The following is a 25,517-nucleotide window of genomic DNA, read 5'->3' on the forward strand; positions in this document are numbered from 1 at the left end:
ATAGAGAGTGATATAGGTTGATCTCTATATCTGTCTACATGTATGTGTATGTATGTGTGTATATATATTGTGGAGATAGATATAGATATAGATATATATCTCCTATTGGTACTATCCTGGACAATCCTGACTAATACAAACACTGAATATTTAGTGAACCACATTCTTTATATTGAAAAATAAATGGAAATATGCAGTTGTTAACTGTTACCCCCAAATGAAGCTGACTGAGAAGGTACCTTCTCAAACAAGGTATCATCATATTTTTATAGCACAAGGAATAACTTGTATATGAAACTTCTTTGAGAATGATGGTCCAAAATTTGATCCAGCCTGACAACTAATTTTTTCTAGTGAAATCAATGTATCTCTCCTGGAAGTTGACCTGGTCTAATCTTGTGCCCACCTCCTGAAATATGTAATAATGACATTGTTGGAAATACTTTAATCCAAAGATCTAACTAAAGGGCTTCTCTTGATATATCCCAGGAGCTAATCTTCATGATAAAAAGAATAAGATTAATTCACTTTATGTGTATGATACTTGTGATTATCTTTAAAGAAACAGGGTGGTGAACTGACATGCAGTAGCCATCCCAGGCAAAGTGATCTCCCTGAACTCATTACAAGATTGAAAACAAGTGATGCACTCTTACTTCATCTGAAGCATTTTTTAAAAAAAATTTATTTATGGCTGCGTTGGGTCTTCATTTCTGTGCGAAGGCTTTCTCTAGTTGCAGCAAGTGGGGGCCACTCTTCATCGCGGTGCACGGGCCTCTCACTATCGCGGCCTCTCTTGTTGCGGAGCACAGGCTCCAGACGCGCAGGCTCAGTAGTTGTGGCTCACGGGCCTAGTCGCTCTGCGGCATGTGGGATCTTCCCAGACCAGGGCTCGAACCCGCGTCCCCTGCATTGGCAGGCAGATTCTCAACCACTGCGCCACCAGGGAAACCCCATCTGAAGCATTTTTGAAGTCATATTTATTTCAATTGTTTGTATATTTCATAAATACTTATTTAGGACCTCATGTGTGTAAATAGCTGTGCTAAGCACCACAAAAGATTGAAGAATAATCAGACTTGTAAGTCATAACCTGAAAAAAAACTGCTTGTAGGCCAAAAATAAGTATTACACAAGGTCATTTGTGGTCTAAAAGAACAAATAAACTACTCAGTGTTTCAAACGAAGAAGCATTCCTATTCTCTCTGAGGTAATCTGGAAATGCATGATGGAAACTGTAACATTTAAGATAGACTTTGAAGAAAGGACCATTTCAATTGTAAACGAAGACAGATGCACCTGTAGAGAGCATTCTCAGTGGACAGACCTGTATGAACAAAACCATGTACGTGAGAGGAAGGTTTGTCCAGAGGCTGTCAGTAATTCATTTTGGGTATAACGTATGGTCCATTAGGAAAATTGTGGAGGCAGAGATTTCAGAATTAAATCAAATCTGGGGGGAAAGTCCTCAAATAATGCCAGCATAAGCAAATGCAAGGTAATATATTTAGATGTAGATGTATTTATATATCATGTTATCTATACATAGATCTGAAAATTAAACATATGTTTATTCATATATGAAGTTCTGCATACATGTACCATATATACACATAATCTGGTAGCAATGGCAATCCACTAAAATTTATTGAAGAGGAATATTATTTAATCAGAGTTTTGTTTATGAAGAATAATCTTACACTAATGTTTGGGAAGTAAGAGAATATCAACACAATATAAAGGAAGTAACAAGACTATTGCAAATGACAAATATGAGTAATTTTAGGGTGAGGGCCTCAGTGGTGTCAGTAGGAATGTATACGGAATCAGTGGTGAGATTGGAAGGTCAGAGATGGACCTGAAGATGAATCACTTATTATTCATAGAGTATGGAGTGGGACAAAAGCTAACATTTAAGGACTTTGGGGGCACAAATCATGTAAACTCTTGTTCATTTTTATGTCTTTTCTAGCTACTCACTGGACTCTCCAATATCATATCATCTTAAAACTATTTGAACTTTGGTAATATGCATTTGAAGCCTCTTTTACTCAACAGTATATTCTAATTACCTTTACATATTACTTCTTTTTTTCTTATCAGTTTCTTTATTTTTAAATTGTAGGAAGGATTAATCCATTTCCTTCCTATTCTGTCATTTCTCTTTTCTTCTCTATGCCCATCCCAATTAAATCTGAAATCTCATCTCTTAGCTTTCTGAATTAGTAAAGCTTTTCAGATTACCATACAACATACAAGAAAACTGGACAGTGCCTTTCAAGGCATCATAGACAGTGAGAGGCAGCTTCCCTCTTATTATTTATAGACACACACTGAGCTAAAAGCATCCTCTTACAATTTGTTCTGACTTTCACTTTTTTAACTCCTTTCTCATTTTTTCTTATTGCCTTCTCATTTCTGCTGATTTCTCTGTGTAATATGAGAATTAAGTCCCCACAAGAAATAAATTTCACCATGTCCCAAATAGAACGTAATGAAAGTCCTTTTGGTGGCTAGCAAAATTCCTGTAATTGGCCTGTTTCCTTAAACACAAACCTGCCTCCACTGTGGAGGTAAACATGATATGAGCTTCCAGGCTGCACAGCTGTTTTACTATCAAAAAATCATATTCAGTTTTTTTTCAGAGAAATTGTGCTATTATAGTGCATCGTGCATTTATGGAGCCACATTGAGAACATATGTGTAAAATATATTAATTTATTTTCCTCTTTAATTAATTTGACTTGAACACGTGATTAAATTTTTCTATGGTTTTTATGCTTTTAACTAATATATGCACATATTTTAATATATTTATTAGTACTCCTACCTTAAGTCGTAAAATCTCTAGGGCAATTGTAAGTGCAAAAACTTTGAACACTAATCAACACATATCTAATCTGCCCACTTATGTGACTTTTAATGAATGGAGAACAGATATTAGTGTGAGATCTAAGCATTTTCTTTGGCATTTTTTCCGGAGAACCTATGATTTTCATATTTCCCAGACTATAGCTGACTGGATTTAACAAAGGAATTATGACAGTTCAAAATAGAGAGTCCACTGTATCTTGAGCATCTGCTTCTGCAGATCCAGGGAGCACATACATGGAGGATAGAGGGTCATAGTATAAAGAGATAGTTAAGAGATGGGCTCCACATGTGTAGAAGGCTTTCCTTATGCCTTGTACAGACTTCTTTTTTAATATTGTAAAGAGGGCAACTTTATAAGGGACAAGAACAGTCAGAATTATGCACAACTGTATTGATCCAGAGAAAATAAATACAATCAGAAAATTAATGGAAGGGTCAGTACAGGGAATTTTAAACAATGGTACAATGTCACAGTATGTGTTCTCTATTATGATAGAATTATAGAAGGTTAATCTGAATTTAAAAACATTATGAAGTATGGCATGAACAAGGCCACCTAAAAATGACAAAACCAACAGCTGGATGCTTAGTCTATTCGTCATAATTACTGGATAAGGTAACGGTTTGCATACGGTCACATAGCGATCATATGCCATCGTTGCCAACAAAAACCATTCTGTGGTTACACTGATTACAAAGGGAAAAAATTGTATCTTCCATTCAGTGAGAGATATCATTTTGCTCTTGGCAAAGAAATTCACCAACATCTGGCTGGGGCCAGGAGGAGGTCACTGGGGATGATATCCAGGCATCCACAAAAGCCAAATTCCCAAGGAATAAGTACATGGGGATGTGAAGACGAAGGTCATTACATAAAAAAGCAATCAGACCAAGATTCCCCATGACAGTGATGAGATATATCACCAAGAACACCAGTAACAAGGGGATTTGCCATTTTTGTTGATGTGTAAGTCCTATGAAAATAAACTCTGTCAGTAACATTGCATTTTCTTTTTCCATCTCCTCACTGGGCAGTGTCTGAAATACATGGAGTAAATGAAAGGAATAGTCAGTGAGAAATTATAAAGTGAAACTATGGAGGAAGAGAGTTGAAATGAAACATGCACTTCAGAATTTCCTCTTAATTTTGTTTATTATACCTCCTTAATAGATGGGATCTGTTTTTTTGGCGGGGGGATAGAAATAAATGCAATCATTTAAATTCAAAAAATGTGAATCAATGGACAGACTTAGAAAAATGAAAGACATGCTAAGTATGTGCTAAATTTATGGACTTTATTATGTTGAGATATGTTCCCTCTATACCCACTTTGAGGAGAGTTTTTATCATGAATAAATGTTGAATCTTGGCAAATGCTTTTTCTGCACCTATTGAGATGATCATATGATTTTTATCATTCCTTTTATTAATATGGTGTATCACATTATTTGTGAATTCTGAACCATCTTTTCATCCCTGGAATAAATCCAACTTGATCATGGTATATGATCCTTTTTATATTTGTTGGATATGGTTTGCTAATATTTTGCTGAGGATTTTTGCATCTATTTTCATCAAAGATATTGGCCTATTATTTTCTTTCTTTAGTGTCTTTGTCTGGTTTTGGTATCAGGATAGTGGTGACCTCATAGGATGAATTTGGGAGTGTTCCCTCCACTTCAGTTTTTGAAATGGGTTGAGAAGTTTAGGTATTAGCTCTTCTTTATATGTTTAGTACAATTCCCCAGTGAAGCTGTCTGGTCCTGTACTTCATTATTTTTTTAAAATAGATCTTTATTGGAGTATAATTGCTTCACAATACTGTTAGTTTCTGTTGTACACCAAAGTGAATCAGCCATATGCATACATGTGTCCCCATATCCCCTCCCTCTTGAGCCTCCCTCCCATCCTCCCTATCCCACCCCTCTAGGTCATTGCAAAGTACTGAGCTGATATCTCTGCTATGCTGCTGCTTCCCACTAGCTAACTATTTTACATTCAGTAGTGTATGTATGTCAATGCTACCCTCACTTCACCCCAGCTTCCCCCTCCCACTCTGTGTCCTCAAGTCCATTCTCTATGTCTACATCTTTAAATTGCCTGTTTCTTCTTGATTCAGTTTTGTCAGGGGGCAAATTTCTTGAAATATACACCCTGCCAAAACTGAATCAAGAAGATGCAGGACCATTGGTCCTGTATTTTGTTTGCAGGGACTTTTTTAAATTACAGATTCTATTTCACTCTTGGTGACCAGTCTGTTCAAATTGCTTGTTTTTTCTTGATTCAGTTTTGGCAGGGTGTATGTTTCAAGAAATTTGCCCATTTTTTCTAGGTTGTCCAATGTGTTGACACATGACCATTTGTAGTATTCTCTTAAGATTTTTTGTATCTCTGTGTTATCAGCTGTTATTTCTCCTCTTTCATTTCTTATTTTATTTATTTGGGTCCTTTCTTTTCCTATTGGTTAGCTTAGTTAATGGTTTATCAATTTTTTATCATATCAAAGAACTAGTTCTAGGTTTCTTTGATCTTTTCTATTGTCATTTTGATCTCTATTTTGTTTATTTCCTCTCTGACCTTTATTATTTCCTTCCTTCTGCTAACTTTGGGCTTTGTTCTTCTTTTTCTAAATCTTTTAGTTGGTAGGTTAGGTTGTTTTTTTGCTTTTTGTTTGTTTGTTTGTTATTGAAAATGGCCTGAATGGCTATAAAGCCTCCTCTTAGAAATGCTTTCGCTGAATCATATAGATTTTGGAGTGTTGTGCTTCCATTTTCATTTGTCTCAAGGTATTTTCTAATTTCTCTTTGATTTCATCATTGACCCATTGGTTTTTTAGTAGCATATTGTGTCATCTCCACTTGTTTGTTCTTTTCTCATTTTTCTTCTTGTAATTGACTTCTAGTTTCATAATGTTGTAGTTGGAAAAAATGCTTTATATAATTTCTATTCTCTTAATTTTGTTGAGACTTGTTTTGTGGCCTAGCCTGTAATCTGTCGTGGGGAACATTCCATATGCACTTGAAAAGAATGTATATTCTGCTATTTTTAGCTGTAGTGTCCTGTATATATCTATTAAGTTCTACTGGACTTACATGTCATTTAAGACCACTGTTGCCTTATTGCTTTTCTGTCTGGATGATCTGTCCATTGATGTAAGTGGGCTGTTAAAGTATCCTACTATTATTGTATTATTTTCAATTTCTCCCTTTATGTCTGCTAGTATTTGTTTGATATATTTAGGTGCTCTTGTATTGGGTGCATATATGTTAATGAATATAATATCTTCTTGTATTAATACTTTGATCATAATATAATGCCCTTCTTTGTCTTTCATTATAGCCTTTGTTTTAAAGTCTATTTTGTCTGATGTGAATATTGCTAACCCCCACTTACTGGTCATTTCTGTTTACATGAAATATCTTTTTCTAACCCTTCCTTTTCAGTCTGTTTGTCTTTATCCCTGAAAGCAGTCTCTTGAAAGCAGCCTACTGAAGGGTCCAATGAGCCATTCTTTGTCTTTTGACTGGAGCATTTGGTCCATTGTCATTTACAGTAATTATTGATATTTTATTACTTGTTTTCTGGTTGTTTTTGTAGTTCTTCTCTGTTCTTTCTTTCTTCTTTTTTCTTCCTTTGTGGTTTTATTATTTTCTTTAAGATTATGCTTGCGTTCTTTGTGTGTGTGTGTGTGCGTGTGTGTATCTATTGTACATTTTTGATTTGTGGTTACTGTAGGGCTCCTAAATGTTGACCTGTAATTATATCTACTTGCTTTAAACTGGTAGTTGTTTACACTCAAACACAATCTAAAAGATCTACATTTTTACTCCTCTACCTAACATTTTGTGTATTTGATGTCATATTTTATATCTTCATGCTTATCCCTTGACTATTTACTATAGTTAAAGTTGCTCTTAAAATTTTTTGTCTTTTAATCTACACACTGGCTTATTTAATTGATTGGTCCTCCCTCCTTACTATATATTTGCCTTTCCTATTGAGATTTTTTCCCTTTCTTACAGATTCTTATTTCTTTTCCATTTGGAGAAGACCCTTCACCATTTTAGTATTGATGAATTTCTTTAGTTTTTGCTTGTTTGAGAATTTCTTTATCTCATTCTATTCTAAATCATAATCTTGAGGGGTAGAGTGTCCTAGGTTTCAAGTTTTTCCCTTTCAGGACTTTGAATACATTATGCTACTCTCTTCTAGCCTGCAAAGTTTCTGCAAAGAAATCAGCTGATAGTCTTATGGGGATTCATTTGAATATAGCTCTCCTTTTTCTCGCTGCCTTAGAGTTTTCTCTTTAACTTTTGTTAGGATATGTCTTGGTATGGGTCTATTTGGGCTCATCTTCTTTGGGACCCTCTGTGCTTCATGTACCTGGATATCTATTCCTTCTTCAGGTTTGGGAGATTTTTAACTACAATTTCCTCAAGTACATTTTTGTTCACCATTTTCTCTATTTTCTCCTTCTGGAACCCCTATAATGTGAATACAGAAACACTTCATGTTATTCCAGAGTGCTTTTATTTTTTAAACTTGTTTTTCTTCCTATTGTTCTGATTGGTTGATTTTCATTATTCTGTCTTCCAAATCACTTATGCATTCTTCTGTATCAGTTGGTCTACTATTCATTTCTTCTAGTGTGTTTTTTATTTCAGCTATTGAATTATTCATTTTTGACTGGGTCTTTTTTATATTCTAGTTCCTTGTTAAATTGTTCAGTGTTTAGATCAATTATTTTCCCTAGTTCAGTTCACATTTTTACTACCAATGTTTGAAATTTTTATCTGGTAAATTGTTTATTTATGTTTTATTATTTATTTTTTCAGAAGCCATGAGGATTGGGCTTTGAGGGGGCCCTGTTCCCTTTAAGTGTGTCTTTTTCCCTCTCCCTGTGCTGGAACCTTTGCCCCAGCAGAGGGGAATGTTAAATGAGTGGGTCACATGCACAGAGTTTCAGTGTGCTGCCTGTGTAGGTGTCCATTGCTCTGCTAAGAGATCTGGGTGGCTTCTGAGGTGCCACTTTAGTAAGTGCCATCAATGGCCACCACTGTCCCACCCAGGCTCTACCCTGGTCCCGGATGACCTCTAAGTCCCATGATCAAGATTCTTCCCCAGTTGTGGCCACCCCAAATCTAATCTATTTTGTTTACTGTCCTACAGAAAGACTGTATCAATCTTAGAATTACAACTGCTCCATTATATTCCCACAAATTGGCTATCATTATCCTTTTAAATGTTTTCCAAACTGATAGCTCTTCTTTCCCCTCACCCCATAGAAGTAAAATAAATAAAACAAACAAGTTTTAATTTCATTTATTTAAATTGAAATAAGTTAAATATATTTCTTAAACTTATTGGATATTTTTAATTCTTCTGTTGAATGTTCACTGGCCCTTCCTTCCATTCAGATGTTTGCATGTTTTAATGAATTGTAAGAGTTCCTTATATATTAAAGGTGTTAAACTTTTTCTTTCCCTCATAAATGTCTTAAATATTTTTTCTTGTATTTTTATGTGGCTGTTAACTCTTCTATTTTACTATTATATAAAAGTTTTTAAATTTTATGTAGTCATTGTAAGAGGAACAATTCAAGAAAACAAAGACCTTGCCCACTAGTTAAGACGAGAAAATTTAATTTAGCAAACAGTTTGAAAGTGTTGTAAAATCAAAAAGTCAAACAAGGAATAGTAAGGGAGCCCAGAGATTACTAATGGTAGGAAGCTCCCATGAGGATGAGTGGTTAGTTAACAGAACCCATGATTTGACCCACATGAGCATTTTCCCTGCAGGAGGTGGACTCAGTGATAAGATGCAGCTTGTGCTTGAGACACTCCCTACAGCAGTGTAACAGGGGAGAAATATTGTGTGTTTCCCCCCACTCTTTAGTTACAGTGCTCCTCATTGTCTGAATCTAGCCAGAAGACATTTGAAAGGGAGGGAGTCTGGGAAATAGAGTTTACAGTGGTTCTTAATTATAAAACAAAACACAGGAGAGGAAGTTGGAAAATGGATTGAGGCCAAAAGGCAAATGACCAGAGAATCACATACATCAATTAATCTGCTTCTTATTTCTAGATTTGGTCTTTTGGTAATAAATCCTTTCCTTGATATTTCAAAGTATGAAATTTTTTACTGAGGAAAATCATGAAAAATCATGTCTAACTCTTTAGTAGGTAACATATATGAGTTCTAGCTTAGTGCCTAGCAGATAGTAGGTTCTCAGTAAATTTTTTTTTCTTTCATAATTGTACATGTAAGGATCAATAAGTGTTTTTGTTTATAAATGTAGAATTTTTAACATTTTATATCTCAATATGCTTGATCAGCATCTCCTGGTTTTTGTTAATGCTATGCATACATCAGTACTTATAATTGGAATGAGTCCAGGTTAGTGATATTCCTAATAACAAGCAAGTGACATAATATCAGAGAGAAAAAAACTTTTATTTAATTAATATATTCAGGAATTACACTGTCATATATGATGGACTGCCAATCAAAAGCAAACAACATGATAATATCAAGTACATAAGGGATGTCAATGTAAGTAGCAACATGTTCAACTACAGACTGATAAATCACCAATTTGTTCAGATATTCTATTTCAGAGAACTTGATAGAAAATTGACTAACAATTAAGAGGAAAATGTTGTTGATTAGTGAATAAATATTGTACATGAATTCATATTCAAATATAATCTCTTAAACTCAAAATTGAGATTCAAATGGAAATATATAGTTTACTTCTGCCACACAGTATTGCTTAAGAAGGGATTAATTTTTAAGAACTTGAGACATGGGGAGTTTGTTAGATTATGCCTTCAGATTGGAGAAATTTGCCAGCAATATCAAATGGAGGCAACCTTTGTATATAATGACTTCTACTTCTAGGGTTTGTTGGGTTTTTTGAAAGTTGTAACTCATTATACTCTGAAACTAAGAGTAACTGGTGGAACTAATTATACTGGAACATAATTTTGACCTCAAGAGTAATTATTTAGTTTACTCCTGATGAAACCTAGTAGCTTATATTTTGGAATACATTTTAGCAGAAAGTCTCTTTTCTGAACTTGTTTATTTGACTCATACACCAATCATATGTTAATAATTTAACATTTTATATATAAAGTTGTCATTTCCCACTTTCTCAGTATTCCTTGATTTTGAAAAAGTTTTATCAAGTTAAAATCCATTGTCCACATAGCATGATAATTGTTTCAGAATGTTATGATATCTTCATAATTTTTTTCACAACATTTATTACTTCCTTATTTCTTAGACTATAAATAAAAGGGTTTAATAAAGGAATCACTAGAGTATAAAAAATAGCAATGGGTATATCTTTATCTTCTTCATTAACTGAATTTGGTCGAATGTACATGAAGAGAAGAGAACCATAGACTATTGAGACAAAGTGTGATGCACAAGTAGATGAAGCTTTCCTTCTTCCTTCTTTAGATTTCCTTTTTGAAAATTGTGAAAATGATGTACTGGTAAGAGATTATTACTATGGTAATAGTAAAGGTTTGAACTGATCCTCCAGAGATAAATATCATTAATTCATTGGTATAAGGGTCAACACAGGAGAATCTGTATAATGGAAGAACATCACACACAAAAAAAATGAATGATTTGATGAGACCCATGGAGAATGAACCTAAACAGAAACCCTGTATGAATCATGGAATGCAGGTTTCCAGCTATGTAAGCCCCTGTGGTCATCTGAATGCAGAGTTTCTTTGACATCATGGTGTGGTACTGAGGTGGGTTACATATGGCCACAAAGCGATTGTAGGCCATTGCTGCCAGGAGAAAGGAATCTGCTCTTTCAGCAAGGCAGAGAAAATAAAATTGTTCCATGCATTCATAGAGCGAAATCATTCTGTCCTTAGAAAAAGGACAATATCTCCAGCATTTTGTGGGTAATGGCACAGGAACAACAGGAATCCATCAGAGCGAGGTTACCAAGAAAGATGTACATTCATGTGTAAAGACCATGCTCTGTAAATATCAATGTCACCAGACCAAGATTTCCCTGATCAGATAGATGGTAAGGAACATCAGAAACAGAAGGGCCTTTAGCTCTGGGTGATCTGTAAGTCCCATGAGGATAAATTCAGTTGTCAAGGAGCAGTTATCCTCAGTCATCTCTATATTGTCTGTTGAGATAAGAATTATGAAGATATAAGATTCTAATTTAGAACATGTATAATTTTATCTTCAAATTTTTCTTTTTACAACAAGGAGAGGAGCTTCTTCAGCTTCTCCTACTGTCTCTGTGATACAGGCACACAAACTCCTAGGGGACTTTCATTCCCCTAACATGTCAGCCTCTACGACCTCAAATCTGAAACTCGGATTCACGAGACTATTTTGATAACTCCAGGGAGGATGCTTACAGTGGGAAAGGTTTGTCTTTATGAATTTGCACAAGTACAGTGTACAAATTTAGGGTATCCATATTTGGTTCAGTGTTCTCAGATAAGTTCAGTGTCAGTATTTATATTAAAGATTTTAAAAATAAATTTAAAATCAGTTTTTCTTTACATACTTAGTCTTTTTCATTGAGCAAAAGTTTTCATATAATCTCCCAGTGGAGAGCCTGTCTGAAAAAAGCATACAATAAACATGTTAAAATTGTATCTTAGGAACTGCATGAAGATCACTAAGGTTAAGGGGACGACTATTCAATTGTAAAAACAGTAATCTTGGCTAGCTAAGGAATTAAATATCCATTGATTATCACCTCTTATTCCTTTTCCCAATGTCATACCCATTTCCATTAACACTGACTCTGTCCATGATTATTTCTGTTGATTTTGCCCATATATCTAAATCATTTACTCCTTTATATAAAGCATAATTTATATATAAGGCTACTTAATAAAGTTTTAACTAAATGCCCCAGACCACACTGATCTCCATTTTCTCTGCACTCAAACATGTCTTATATACTCAACACAATCTAGAATGCCTTATGTATAATCTACCTTTTTTATATGTGAATGTATAACTTCCTCATTAAATTATAGGCATTTTGAAGTTAACTGTGACTTGTACTTCTTATGACAGCTGTACAGTGTTATGGGGAAAAAGTGATATTGATTCCAGTCCTACCTCTATCCCAGTGACCTGGAAGGGGTGAACTTGTTTTCAGTGTCCTATCAATGATCCTTAGTGACCTCTTCTGAAAATTGACTATCAATTTTGAAGAAGAGTCTACAAAGAAAATTATTCACAACTCATCATTTAAAAAATTAAGGGTTAATATTCAAAATATGTAAGGAACTCATACAACTCAATAGTAAAAGTACAATCTGATTTAAAAATGTACAGAGGAACTGAAAAGATATTTTTCCAAAAGACATTCAAATGGTCAACAGCACATGAAAGGATGTTCAACATCACTAATCATTAGGATAATGCAAATCAAAACCACAATGAGATATCACCTCACACCTCTCAGAATGCCTGTCATCAAGAAGGCAAGAAATAACAAGTATTGGCAAAGATGTGGAGGAAAGGGAACTCTTATACACTGTTGGTGTGAATGTAAATTGGTTTAGCCATTATGCATAATATGTATTTTCCTCAAAAAATTAAAAATAAAACTGCCATATGTTCTCTAAGTTCCACTTCTGGGTATATACTCAAAGGAAATGAAAACAAGTTATAAAAGGGATATCTGCACTCCAATGTTTATTGCAGCATTATCGACAATAGACAAGATACAGAGACACCTAAGTGCCCATCATAGGATGGATGGATAAATAAGGTGTGGTATATAGTGTGGTGTATATATGTATGTATGTATATATATACACACACAATTGAATATTATTCAGCCATCAGAAAGAATGATATCCTACCATTCGTGAAAACACGGATGGACCCTGAGGACATTATGCTAAGTGAGATAAATCAGATTGAGAAAGACAAATACTGTATGATATAACCTACATGTGGATATAAAAAAGCCAAACTCATAAAAACAGAGTAAAATGATAGTTACCAGGAGATAGGGAGTGAGAGAGTAGGAGTTATGTTGTTTAAGGTACAAACTTGCAACTAATAGATAAATAAGTGCTGGAATCTAATGTACAATATAGTAAATGAAGACAAAAATAGTTTATTATAATCATCAAAAGTACTAAGAGGCTAGATCTTAATTATTCCCACCACAAAAAAGAAATGACAATTATATGATATGATAGAGTGCTAGCTAATGTTACAATGGCAATCAAATTACCATATACAAATGTATCAAATCAACATGTTATATACATTAAATTTAAACAATGTTTTATGTTTTATGATAATACAGTATGTATAAGAATCCTTTCATCTGAATTGACTCATCTACAATTTTTCTGATTCTAAGAAAATTGTGTAAAATTTTCCAGAGTATATCAGAGTAGATTAAAAGCTTGCTTTTATACTTTAGTTTTTCTAACATTTAGAAGAGAAAACCCTTTAAATCTTAATATAATTTTTGAGGACAAATATTGTTTGGGCTTTTGTTTTTTGTTTGTTTGGAGGCCCAACCTCCAGCCTGGGGACCAAGATCCCAGAAGCTGTGTGGCTCAGCGGAAAAAAAAAAAAGAAAAAAAAGGAGCAGTACAATAACAAAGAATAAAAAATAAAATAAAATTAGAAAGGTAAAAAATGTATCATGAAAAATAAACATATAATTGAAACAACTGCAACAAGGTGAAACAAAACCACAACAGAAAAAAAAAGGGGGGGGGGAACAAGCCAAAAGGAGCAGAACAATAACAAAGTATAAAGAATAAAATAAATTTTGAAAAATAAAAGATTTATTAGAAAAAATAAAAATATAAATGTGTCAACAACAACAAGGTAAAACAGAACCCCAACCTAAAAGAAGAAGAAGAAAAAAAAAAGTCCTTGGCTATGGGGGGGTGGAGTTTAGGCGGGGGTGGAACTTAAGCAGGGGTGGGGCCTAGGCAGGGCTTAGGCTCCAGACGCCCACAGTCAGCAAAGTCCTTTGGGGCGGGGCCTAGGCAGGGCGATGTTCAAGCGGGGTGCAGGGCCTCTGCTTAGGACCTGCGTGCAAGGGGAGAGGCAACATGAGTGGAGTGTGGGGTTCCGGAGTTTGGAGGTAGGGCCCTGGGGGAGGGTGTGTGGGTGGGGTTTAGGCCCAGCACGTTGGAGGGGGTCTCTGAGTGTAGAGGTAGGGCCCTGGGTGGGGGTGTAGGGACAGGGCTTGGGCTCTGTGCGGTAAGAGGGAGGCTCCGCGGGCAGAGGATTCAGCCTGAGAGCTCAACAGGCTCCCCAGTGCCTAAGTGGACAGGGAAAGTGCTGGCCATATTCCCTTCCGTTCCTCCATTCCCCTCTCAGGGTCTCCCACAGGGTCTCCCCCATCCCCCCTGGACCCCTAACCATGGGTGGATCCCGCTGGGTGTAGAAACTCCTCCCCTCCCCAAGCCGCCCCTCAGAGGTGCCGGCCTGTAGGTCCATCCTTTACTCTTGCTCTGCCTTCCCTCCCTCCCACTCGCTCAGGACCTGCACAGCTGGAGGGAGCCTCGGTGGGCAGAGGATCAGGCCCGGGATCTCAGCAGGTTCCTGGGGCCCCAAGTGGGCAGGGGAAACCTGGTCATGCTCCCTTTTGATCCTCTGCCCTCCCAATGGTCCCCCAATTTACCCCTTTGGGCATGGAATCCCTTCTCCTCCCCCAGCCATCAAAATGGTAAACACCTGAATTGACCCAGAGAAAATACAAATCATCAGAAAATTAATGGAAGGATCAGTACAGGAAACCTTAAACAATGGTATAATGTCACAGTAAAAGTGATGTACTATGATGGAATTGCAAAAAGTTAATCTGAATAAAAAAGCATTATGAAATATGGCATGGAAAAGGCCACCTAAAAATGACAAAACTAATAGCCAGATGCATAGCCTAGTCATCATAATCACTGGATAATGTAATGGTTTGCACATGGCCACATAGTGATCATACGCCAATGTTGTCAGCAAAAAACATTCCATGGTTACAGATTGCAAGGGAAAAAACTTGTACCTTGCAATCAAAGAGAGAGATCATTTTGCTCTTGGCAAAGAAGTTGACCAGCATCTTAGAGGCCACTGTGGGTGATAACCAAGTATCTACAAAAGCCAAGCTCCCAAGGAATAAGTACATGGGAATGTGAAGGTGAGGGTCATTACAGATGAGAGCAATCAGACCAGGGTTTCCCACAATGGTGATGAGGTATAGCATTAAGAACAGCAGGAACAAGAGGATTTGCCACTCTGGTTGATATGTAAGTCCTGTGAGAGCAAACTCTGTCAGCTCTGTTGCATTTTTCGTTTCCATATCCTTAATAGACGGCCTCTAAAATACAATGCAGTAAATGTAAAGTAACATTTATCAGAAGTTTAAAAAGAAGATTTGGTTAAGCTAATATAAATAAAACCATACACTAGACTGAATGCCATTTATTTTATTTACTCTTTAATACATGAAAAGTATTTCGGAAAATTGCTATATTGGAAAAATGTGATTATTTCAGTTCAAAATATGTATAGGAATAAACAGATTTAGAAGAAAAGAAAGAAATTCTGAACATGAGCAAATTTATGGGGAAACTATTGAATGAGGTAGGGAAATTCTGTGTGTTTGACGTGGATGCACGTCAAAAAAATGTTAGAAAGGCCTGGATTATCAAATGAATTGAATGCTGTGTGAATGATCTTCAATTTTATTCTTCAAGTAATAGGCAGGCACTGAAAACTTTTAAGATATGGAGTATCATCATCTGTTAGTTTTGAAATTAAATATTTGGTCGTAGAAATAGTCTGCAGGAAGAAGAATCTTGTGTCATGAATACTCTTCAGGAAGTTACGACTCTTGTCCAGTAATTCCCAAATCGGATTACACATCCGAATTGTTTAGGGTAGTTTTTCATGCAAAACATTGAGTCTGAGGTACTACTGTAGAAATTGATTCAGTAGATCATGAATGTGGTCAAGTAATATGCATTTTTAAATGCTCCCCAATTGATTAAAATGTATGTGAGGTTCTTAGTTCATGTGTGATATGATTAGGATGATGAGGGAGACAAAGAGATAGATCAAAATAAATCAGAATGTAGAGTCACTAAGACTTGGTGACAGATTAAATGTGAAGGAGTAGTTAGTAAAGGAGAGAGAGTCACTCTCTTTAATGACTGGATAGGTAGTCATTAAAAATTGAGATTGAAGACTCAGATGCAGTAGCCAGTTTTTGCAAGGAGCGTCCTCTGAACATCCAGGTGAGATAAACTTAGCAGTATGATTCTACAAGTGCTTAATAGAAATAATGACTTGGGTATCATTGAGGTGGCTGAAAACATACTTATATATGGCTTATACATTGGACAGTGTGCATAAGGTAAAAAAAAAAAAGGAAGGAATGAAAATAAACTTGAAGATGTTATATTAAAGAGATTAAAAATGGATGTACATCATTTATTAGATGGTTCACATCTGATCCTCTTTTCTACCAAATGAGTCTTGGTGGCAGACTAAAGCTCTCATCCTCTCTAGAAGCCAAAGTTTCTGGAAACTAACTTTCCCATCCCCCTGGTACCTAGAGTGAGGGGGCTTGATATAGGGTTAGCCCCAAAAACTCATTTACACTGTATTTGAGATATGGAGAGGGGAGAAAGAGGTCAAATGTGGACAAAGAGAATTTTGGTTTTAAAGTCAACCAAGGAAACAATATCATGACCCCAGAAAATCCTGTACCCATAGCAATGGCATTGAGAGTGTGAATTGTGGCATTCAAGTTCAGCAGCAATGACAACAGGTCTTATTGAGCTAGAGATGGGGCATGATTTTGGCTGTTGACTGTCTGACTTCTTTCTTTGTGTCCTGCCAATTTCTCTAGTGGATTTCCCCAACTTCCCTAACATTTCTATGTCCAAGCCAATTTTCATTCAATTAACTCATTTCATCTTGCAGCCAAGAGCTCTGGCTCACACAAAAGGAGAAAAGGAAAGACCAGAAAAGGCTACAGAGCAGAGTGTCAGAGAAGCAGGAGAGAATTGGAAAGCTGAGTGTTGGGAACTTAAACAGAGGAAAATACTCAAGAAGGACCAAGGAAAATACAGTGCCTAAAATGAAATAATTGCTCTGGTAGGATAAGGAGTGAATAGAGATCATTGTGTGTAGGAATTAAGAGATTTTTTAGTGAGAGCAATTTCCATTTGGGGATAGAGTTGAGGTCGGAGAATAATGAGAAATGAAAGGGAAGCAAGTGGGACAGCAGTGAGGAGAATGAAATAAAGTATCTAAGTTGTGGACAACAGTTGACATTTGTTTACCACCACCCATAGACAGATGCCATATTTTCCCTTATAGAACAGTGTCATGAAAGTTTTCAAAAGAGAGAGAAGAGGGCATTGAGATGAGAGTGGGTAGAGAAGTGGAATGGAAAATTTGTGTGGGTGAAAACAAGGAACAACAAAAAACTGAAAGAGACAAACGAACATAGATGAATAAGTATAGGAAAGACAAGCAAATAGAGAGAGGAAGTATCAGAGGAAGGTTGAAGATGAAATAAGGGGAAAGTCTCAGCGTTTGGAGGATAAATATCTGTCAACTCTGGCTTCAACAAAAGTTGTCAACACAGGGTCACCTTTCTTTTTCTTTTATTAAAAACTCCAAGTTTATTTTCCTATGGAATTTGTGTATGAATTAGAAACTTTCTTTTTTTTTTTTAGGTTTTTTAATTAAGAATTTTTTTTTAAACATCTTTATTGGAGTATAATTGCTTTACAAGGGTGTGTTAAAAACTTTCATTTTAATTTTACTTTTTGCTCATAAATATACTAGCATGGCCTCAAAGTTCTTTTCATATATAAAAGATGCTTTATCTTTGTTATTACTATGATTAGAGCTGACTTTCTTTAGAAATCCTCCTGGTTTGTGATTAAAGCATTTACTTCTCCACAAGTTTTATTAGTGGTATAAAACTGATCCAAAGACTGGAACTTAATACAGGCAATATAAATTACCAGTGCCAATAACTGCAGTTGTTAAATGTACATTTATTTCGAGTGAACATCCTTCCATGCAATCTCAAATCACTAAACATTTCAAAAATTCTCAATTTGATGTGTGGGTACTTATTAAGTCATAAATCTGAGAAAAGCACTGGAGAAACATTTTCTTCATTTTTCTGTATATATATGTATATATACATGTATGTATAATGAAATTATTGTCAGAAGTGGGTGAAAGAATAGAGAGGTTACTATTTAAGTGATTTAACTTAAAATTTAATCAGAGAATATGGTTAATTAAATCAAATAAATATTTTGAACACAATTATCAGAAAGATTTTGTACGTAGAAAACATTGACCTAAATCCTTAAACTACTGTTCATTTGTTTAAAGTTCTAATTCACCAAAACTTATCCTATAGAGTCATTATAAGTATGCTAACCAGATGATTAAATATTTAAAGACTACAATGTGTTCTTAGAGCTATTTTGCTCATCCAGATTTTACTCACAATAATAAAGCATGCAGATTATGCACTATTTGTTTTCCATTTTCAACTGGCTATTTTGGTATCTTGTAAATCAAATCAAAATTATTATAAATTTAACAGTATTTTAACTTTCTATGAAAAAATAATGAATATTACAAAAAGCATTCTCTCATACCTATATCTGTTAGAAATTGTTGAGCTCCTTTCAGTGTTTGGCTTTCTGAAGTAGAAACTAATATAAGAGCACTGCAATGACAATAACACAGGTGACAATTCTTTGCACACTGATTCACTTTGGAGGCTTCATTATCCAAGCTCAGGAAAATGTTGTTTACATAAGTTTATATAAATTTGTGTTGAACACAAGAGTTAACCAATTGTATAACTGTGTGCTTTTGCCAGAAGAGGAAGGATTGAAGAACTAAAATTCCCCTGATAGCACCCATTGATTACCTTTTGGACAAAGCTAGGCTGTTCTTTTGGGCATTGTGGATTTGGACATGTATGAGAAATCCAGGTTGCTGCATGGGGCACCACAGTCTCTGAAATCATAAACGTCAGTCATTGCAGACAGTTCTGGTTTTAACAATAGAAATTACACTTTATGGCACTATTTTCAACCACAGAGGACACTTCTGACATGTTTTTGCAAACTCCAGTTTATCAATAAATGTTTATGCTCTGAGTGCTTTGATCAGTGTGGTCTTATCTGAGCTAATCACACATGATTTTACTGAGGCCTAATTTCTAGATTCCTGTCAAGACCCAACCCCAAGTAAACTTGTCCTCCTCACGCAAACTGTAGCTCACATTCCAGACCCATACCTAACTCCCAACTTTAAGCTGAAATCTGGTGAGAAATCTTACCAAGCAAAGGTCTGGGGAAGGAGTAAAGGAAAAACAAAACAAAGGACCACAGTGGGAGGTAACCTATAGCAGTGCTTCTCAGACTTTAATGCCTGTGAGTCTCCTGGAGATCTTGTTAAAAAGTGAATTCTGTTTCAGTAGATCAGTGGTGGGGCCTGAGCATCTTCATTTCTAAGAGGTGATGCCTGTGAACAGGTGCCATCCACAGGGCCCTTATCATGGAGAGCCTAGATTATCAGAGAGCCTAGATAATTGGAGAAGCACAGCATGGTAAATGTAGCTGGCTTGCAAAGAGGGATACAGGGAGGAGTCAGTTGGGCCAGGGAGGCCAGCATATGGGGGTAACACAGGGCCTTGGAGGCCAGATCAGGGACTTTGTTCTATACCTTAATTTAAAGGAAAGCTATTGAAGGGTTTTGAAATGGTGGTACCATGATCAGATTTGCGTTTTTTGCATTAACAGAGAAAGTTGTCAGTGTACATTCATTCAGAAATATAAAACTTAACTTACTTATTTGTGGTATTTTGGTATGATATCTGAGTAACAAAAGAAAATGCTTAACCTCCACTTGGGACTTGGCTGGCTAGATGGGGGAAAGCAAACAGCATCATTTTAGTAGATTGATTGATCAATTAATCTGCTTCCTTACAATTTTGCTGATGAAAGCCAAAGTAGAGGAGAAAATAACATAGAAGAGAGGAGTCCTGTGAAAAGTGCACAGAAGAGTGGAGTGGGCAGTATGACGTGCAGAGGTAGCGTCAACATAACCAACACTTGACTAAAATTTACTGCCCTCTTCAATTTTGTGTAACTATCTCCTAACTTATTTGGTTGCCTCTCTCTGAGCACAAAGGCCTGTATTACTGCTTCCACTCTGGGTAGTCTTTTCAATTTTGGTCATTTTAATAGGTAGTATCTCATTGCACTTTCATTTGCATTTCCCTAGTAACTAATTTTATAAAGCATCTTTTTGCATCCTTCTTTGACGTCTGTATATCTCTTTTGGTAAAGTGTTCAAATATTTTACCCATTTTTAATTGGTTTAGTTGTTTTTAATTATGAATTTTGAGAGTGCTTCATATATCCTGGAAACAAGCCTTTTATCACACATATGATTTGTGAATATTATATCACACTAGTCTGTTACATGGATGACATTGTGCTGATTGGTCTTAGTGAGCAAGAAATCATATTTATTAGTTAGCCATTTGTAGGACAGAGGTGGAAAACAAATCTGACAAAATTTCAGGGGCCTTCTACTTCAGTGAAATTTCTAGGTGTCCAGTGATATAGGGCATGTCAAGAAAACCCTTCTAAGGTGAAGGATAAGTTGTTACACCTGGCCCTTCCTGAAACCGAAAGAGAGGCACAACACATAATGTGCCCCTATGGATTTTTTGGAGCAGTATTAGCATTATTTGGGTGTGTTACTCCAGCCCATTTACCAACTGCTAGTTTTGAGTGGGTCTCAGAGCAAAAGAAGGCTTTGCAACATGTCTTGGCTTCTATGCAAGCTGTTCTGCTCCTTGAACCATATCCAGCAGATCCAGTGGAGCCTGAAATGGCAGTGGCAGATGCTTGGAGCCTTTAATAAGCCTCTAGAGGTTGATCACAGTGCAGGCCTTTAGAATTTTGAGCAAAGCACTGCCATCCTCTGTGGATAATTACTCTACTTTAGAGAAACAGCTGTTGGACTGCTAGTGAGCCTTGGTAAAAAACGAACGTTTAACAATGGGCCACCAATTTGCCATGATACCAGAGCTGCCCTTCACAAACTGAATGTTATCTGACCCACTAACCATAAAGTTCAGTGTGCACAGCAGCATTCCTTCATCGAATGGAAGTAGTAGACACTTGATCAAGCAGGAACAGGCCCTGAAGGCACAAGTACGTTACATGAAGAAGTGGTTCAAATGTTATTGGCCTCTACTCCTGCTGCAATGGCTTCTGTCTCCCAGCCTGGACCTGTGGTCCTATAGGGAATTCTCTGTGATTAGTTGACAGAGAAGAGAAGACTGGGGCCTGATTTACAGATGGTTCTGCATGGTATGCAGGCACCATCATAAAGTGGACAGCTGTTGCATGACAACTCCTCTCTGTGACATTCAGGAAGGACGGTAGTGAAGGGAAAACCTTACAGTGGGCAGTCCTGCTTCCACCAGGATACACAACAATGCTTCCATTGAGCTGAAAGTAGACTGCCCCTTGGTCCCTTTGACTTTACGTTCCTTTGACTCATCAGACAAAGAAGTGAGTTACTGTGCTGGCTGAGGTGATTGATGGCAACTACCAAGGGGAAACTGGACTATTCCACAAAGAGGGTAAGGAAGAGTATGTCTGGAATACAGAAGATACCCTAGGCTATCCCTTAGCATTATCATTCCCATGATTAAGATCAATGGAAAACTTTAACAGGCCAAACCACATAGTAGTTCTAATGGCTCAGACTCTTCAAGAGTGAACATTTGGGTTATTCCACAAGGTGAAGAACAATGACCACCTGAGTGAGGGGTTTGCTGGAGGCGAAGAGAATGCAGAATGGGTAGTGAAAGAAGTTAGTTAAAATACCAGCAACAATCACGTGTCCAGTTACAGATATGAGGTGTAATTTGCCAAGAGATTTCCTTCTTAGTTTGATATGAATACATTTGTGTGTGTGTATAGCAAACAGCTTTGTTTTCTTTCCACACTTATTCCCTTATCATGAGACATAAGATGTACTGACTTTATAGTATAATAATTGAGTGTTGTTAATTTGACATCTTAGTATTTGTATTACCAGATATCAAGGAGAATCAAGAGTAAACATCACTCAAAGATTTTACCTCCACTCCGGGGAAGAAGTAATACATTTTTGGTTGTACACAGCATAGTTGTATCATGTTAGGTGACCTTGCTATTATCATTATTTAGAAATAGAATAGTTTTAAGATATGTGTATGGGTGCTAAGTTGACAAAAGGTGAACCTGTAATGGTTAATTTTATGTGTCAACTGGTCCGTGGACTGTCTAGATATCTAATTAAACATTATTTGGGGATGTTTCTGTGAGGAAGTTCCAAATTAGTGTGGAATTGGTGGACTCAGTAAAGCTGATGACTCTCCGCAGTGTAGCTGGGCATTAGCCAGTCTGGCGTGGGCTTGGATGGAACAAAGAGGCAGAGGAAGGTGGAATTCACTTTCTATTTGACTGGTTAGCAGTGATATTCTCCTGCCCTTGATGATCTGATTCTCAGGACTTCATACTCAGAAAGGAATCTATACAATTGGTCCTACTGCCTGAGACCTTTGAAGTAGGACACTGCTGTCCTCACTCTCCAGCTTGCAGAGGGAAGATCATGGAACCTCTCAGACTCCATATCATGTCAGCCAATATCTTATAATAAATGTCCTGGTATAGAGATAGATAGATAGATAGATAGATAGATAGATAGATAGATAGATAGATGATAGATAGATAGATATATAGGGAGGTAGTGAGATAGATAGATTCTCCTGGTTCTGTTACTCTGGACAACCAAGACTATAACTAAAACTCATTGTATGTTTAGTGAACATCTTGTTTTATCTTGCAAAGTGAGGGAAATACCATGATGTAACTGTTAGCTATTGCTCTAAATAAGTCTCACTATGAAGGTACCTTTTCAGAAGAGGTAAACATCACATACTACAGCATAAGGAATATTGTGTATATGAAGTTGTACTTGAAAGGGGTGATCTAAATGCTGATCTGGCTTGGTAATTAATTTTTCAAAAGGGACAGAGAACCCTCCCATTAACCATACTGAAATTAGACAATGTGGTTTTTATTGGCTATCATCACTATCAATCATGGTTCCCGAGAAAAAATTATTTAAAAATCCACAATACTTCATCCTTTGAAATAGATGCCCTATTTGCATCTTTCTGTCCAAAACTGAAAGGAAAGTATAAATAGAGAGTGCAAACTGTCAAAATATTTTCAGAGTGCTGTTTAAGTAGGGAATAGAGTATATGGAAACTCCATTTCATCTGATATCTAAATATCTTACTATAACAATTTTGCTTCACTGATTATTTTAAAACAATGATTATCTTAGCTCAGGCTATTGTAACAGAATATCATAGACTGTGTTGCTTATACCACCACCATTTATTTCTTACATTCTGGAAGATGAGACGTTCAAGAACAAGGGGCCAGCAGATATTTATTGTACATGGTGAGAGATTGCTTCCTGGCCTAGTAGGCAACAGCCTTCTCACTTGGCCTTTGCAGGTTGAGTATTCCTGGGGGTGGTGGGGAGGAGTTAGTTCTCTTGCCTCTTTCTCTTCTTATAAGGGCACTAATACCATCATGAAAATCTGACCCTTATGATCTATTCCTACCCTAATTACCTCCTAAAGTCCTCATTCCAAATACCACCACATTAGGGAATTAGTGCTTCAATGTATGAATTTGGAGGGAAATCAACATTCAGTCCACAACAGTAGTTTGCTATGTATAGTCCCAAAACAACAGCATTAGCATGACTGAATTAGAAACTCTAATGATAATGCCTATCAGTCTGTGTTTTCATAAGCTCTCCAGGTGATGCTGATGCCCACTAAATTTTTCAAACCTTTGTTTTAAAAGACCAACAAAAAGAGCTAAAATGAAAGCCTATACCAGAGAGGTTTTGACACTTTCCTAATACTACACGTACTAAGACTACATGCCATAATTAGTCAACAAAACAGACTTTAGTTATACAGTTCTAATTTTGATTTATATTTGTTTGTTTTTGCCCAATCTTAGTTATGTTATTTCTTTGAACACAGTCTGGTATAAAATTATCAACAATCTCCTGAACAGTAGAAGTCTTACTTAGTAGAAGGTATTGGAAGGCAAAGAGAAAAAAACATATGCACATATACATAAAGAGAGATAATTTAATTTATTATGTATTCTTTTCAATCTCCAGGTTAAGAAAATGAATACAACTTCATAATAAAGAATATCTCAATTATATTATTTATATTTCCAACAAATGATCTAATCTAGCATCAGCAGTGTCCAGACAACTGGATGAACTTAGCAAAATTATATCATCCTTTAAATCTAAATAACCGTTAAACAATACAGATTTCATTTCATACTTTCTTTATAAAGGAATCAGCAGAATGTCTTGTTCAAAAATGTGGATTTTTCGCAAGTGTATCTTTTACCTCTTTACCAACATACCATTGAAATGACAAAAAAATGTACAAATGAATAAATCTATAACAGAAGTGAATGGGATCACATCATTTGAGTAGGGATTTTGATAATTTCTGGAAGGCATAAAGTAGTTGAGATTGTACTGAAGATCAATACAGAGCAGAGGAATCTGTAGACTAGATGTCTACAAGAGAAGGCTTCAAGAAAGTCTGCATTTCTGAGAGGCCTCCAACTGTCTGTTCTGTACTCAGCAACCTAAATTAAGATGTGACGGGTTATACACCCACTCATATACTCATAGCTTGACACCAGACTTCTCATTCAAAGAAAATTCATTAGGAAACAGTGCTAATGATGGCAGAAGAAATACATACCACTGCCTATACTTTCAGTTAGTCTTTGGGTCATTACAATGTATGAAGAAGCAAAAATCTAAATAATTGAAGGAATCCATCTAAACAATGGAAACCTTATACATTAATAAAAATCACTGAACTATGTACATATGCAATAACAATGATTCTTTTTTATTATTTTTAATTTTTTTTAATTGAAGCATAGGTGATTTACAATGTCGTGTTAGTTTCAGATGTACAGCAAAGTGATTCAGTTATACATATATATGTATCTATTCTTTTTCAGATTCTTTTCCCCTATATGTTATTACAAAATATTGAGTAAAGTTCTGTGTGCTATACAGTAGGTCCCTGTTGGTTATCTATGTTATACATAGTAGTGTGTATATGTTGATCCCAAACTCCTAATTTATCCCTCCACCACCTTCCCCTTTGGTAACCATAAGTTTATTCTCTATGTCTTTGGGCCTATTTCTGTTTTGTATATAAGTTCATTTGTATCATTTTTTAAAAGATTCCACATATAAGCGATATCATATGATATTTGTTTTTCTCTGTCTGGCTTACTTCACTTAGTATGGTAATCTCTAGGTTCATTCATGTTCTGCAAATGGCATTATTTCATTCTTTTGTATGGCTGAGTAATATTCCACTGCATATATTATACCACATCTTCTTTATCCATTCATCCATTGATGGACATTTAAGTTGCTTCCATGTCTTGGCTATTGCTGC

At 36.0% G+C, this 25,517-nt stretch overlaps 1 protein-coding gene and 3 pseudogenes across 4 annotated transcripts in view; 1 reads left to right on the forward strand and 3 right to left on the reverse strand.

The window, feature by feature from the left end:
• GABRR3 (gamma-aminobutyric acid type A receptor subunit rho3) overlaps nucleotides 1–25,517 on the forward strand; it is a 190,856-nt gene that overhangs the window by 14,711 nt on the left and 150,628 nt on the right. The window lies entirely within an intron of this gene.
• LOC309660058 (olfactory receptor 5H2-like) lies at nucleotides 683–3,902 on the reverse strand (annotated as a pseudogene). Its single transcript has one exon. The product of its transcript is annotated as an olfactory receptor 5H2-like (transcript).
• Nucleotides 10,097–14,168, reverse strand: LOC309660046 (olfactory receptor 5K1-like; annotated as a pseudogene). Its single transcript has one exon. The product of its transcript is annotated as an olfactory receptor 5K1-like (transcript).
• Nucleotides 14,546–22,628, reverse strand: LOC309660400 (olfactory receptor 5H8-like; annotated as a pseudogene). The gene has a single exon. The product of its transcript is annotated as an olfactory receptor 5H8-like (transcript).

This window comes from Balaenoptera physalus, assembly GCF_965194825.1.
Source record: "Balaenoptera physalus genome assembly, chromosome: 4".
Lineage (NCBI taxonomy): Eukaryota > Metazoa > Chordata > Mammalia > Artiodactyla > Balaenopteridae > Balaenoptera > Balaenoptera physalus.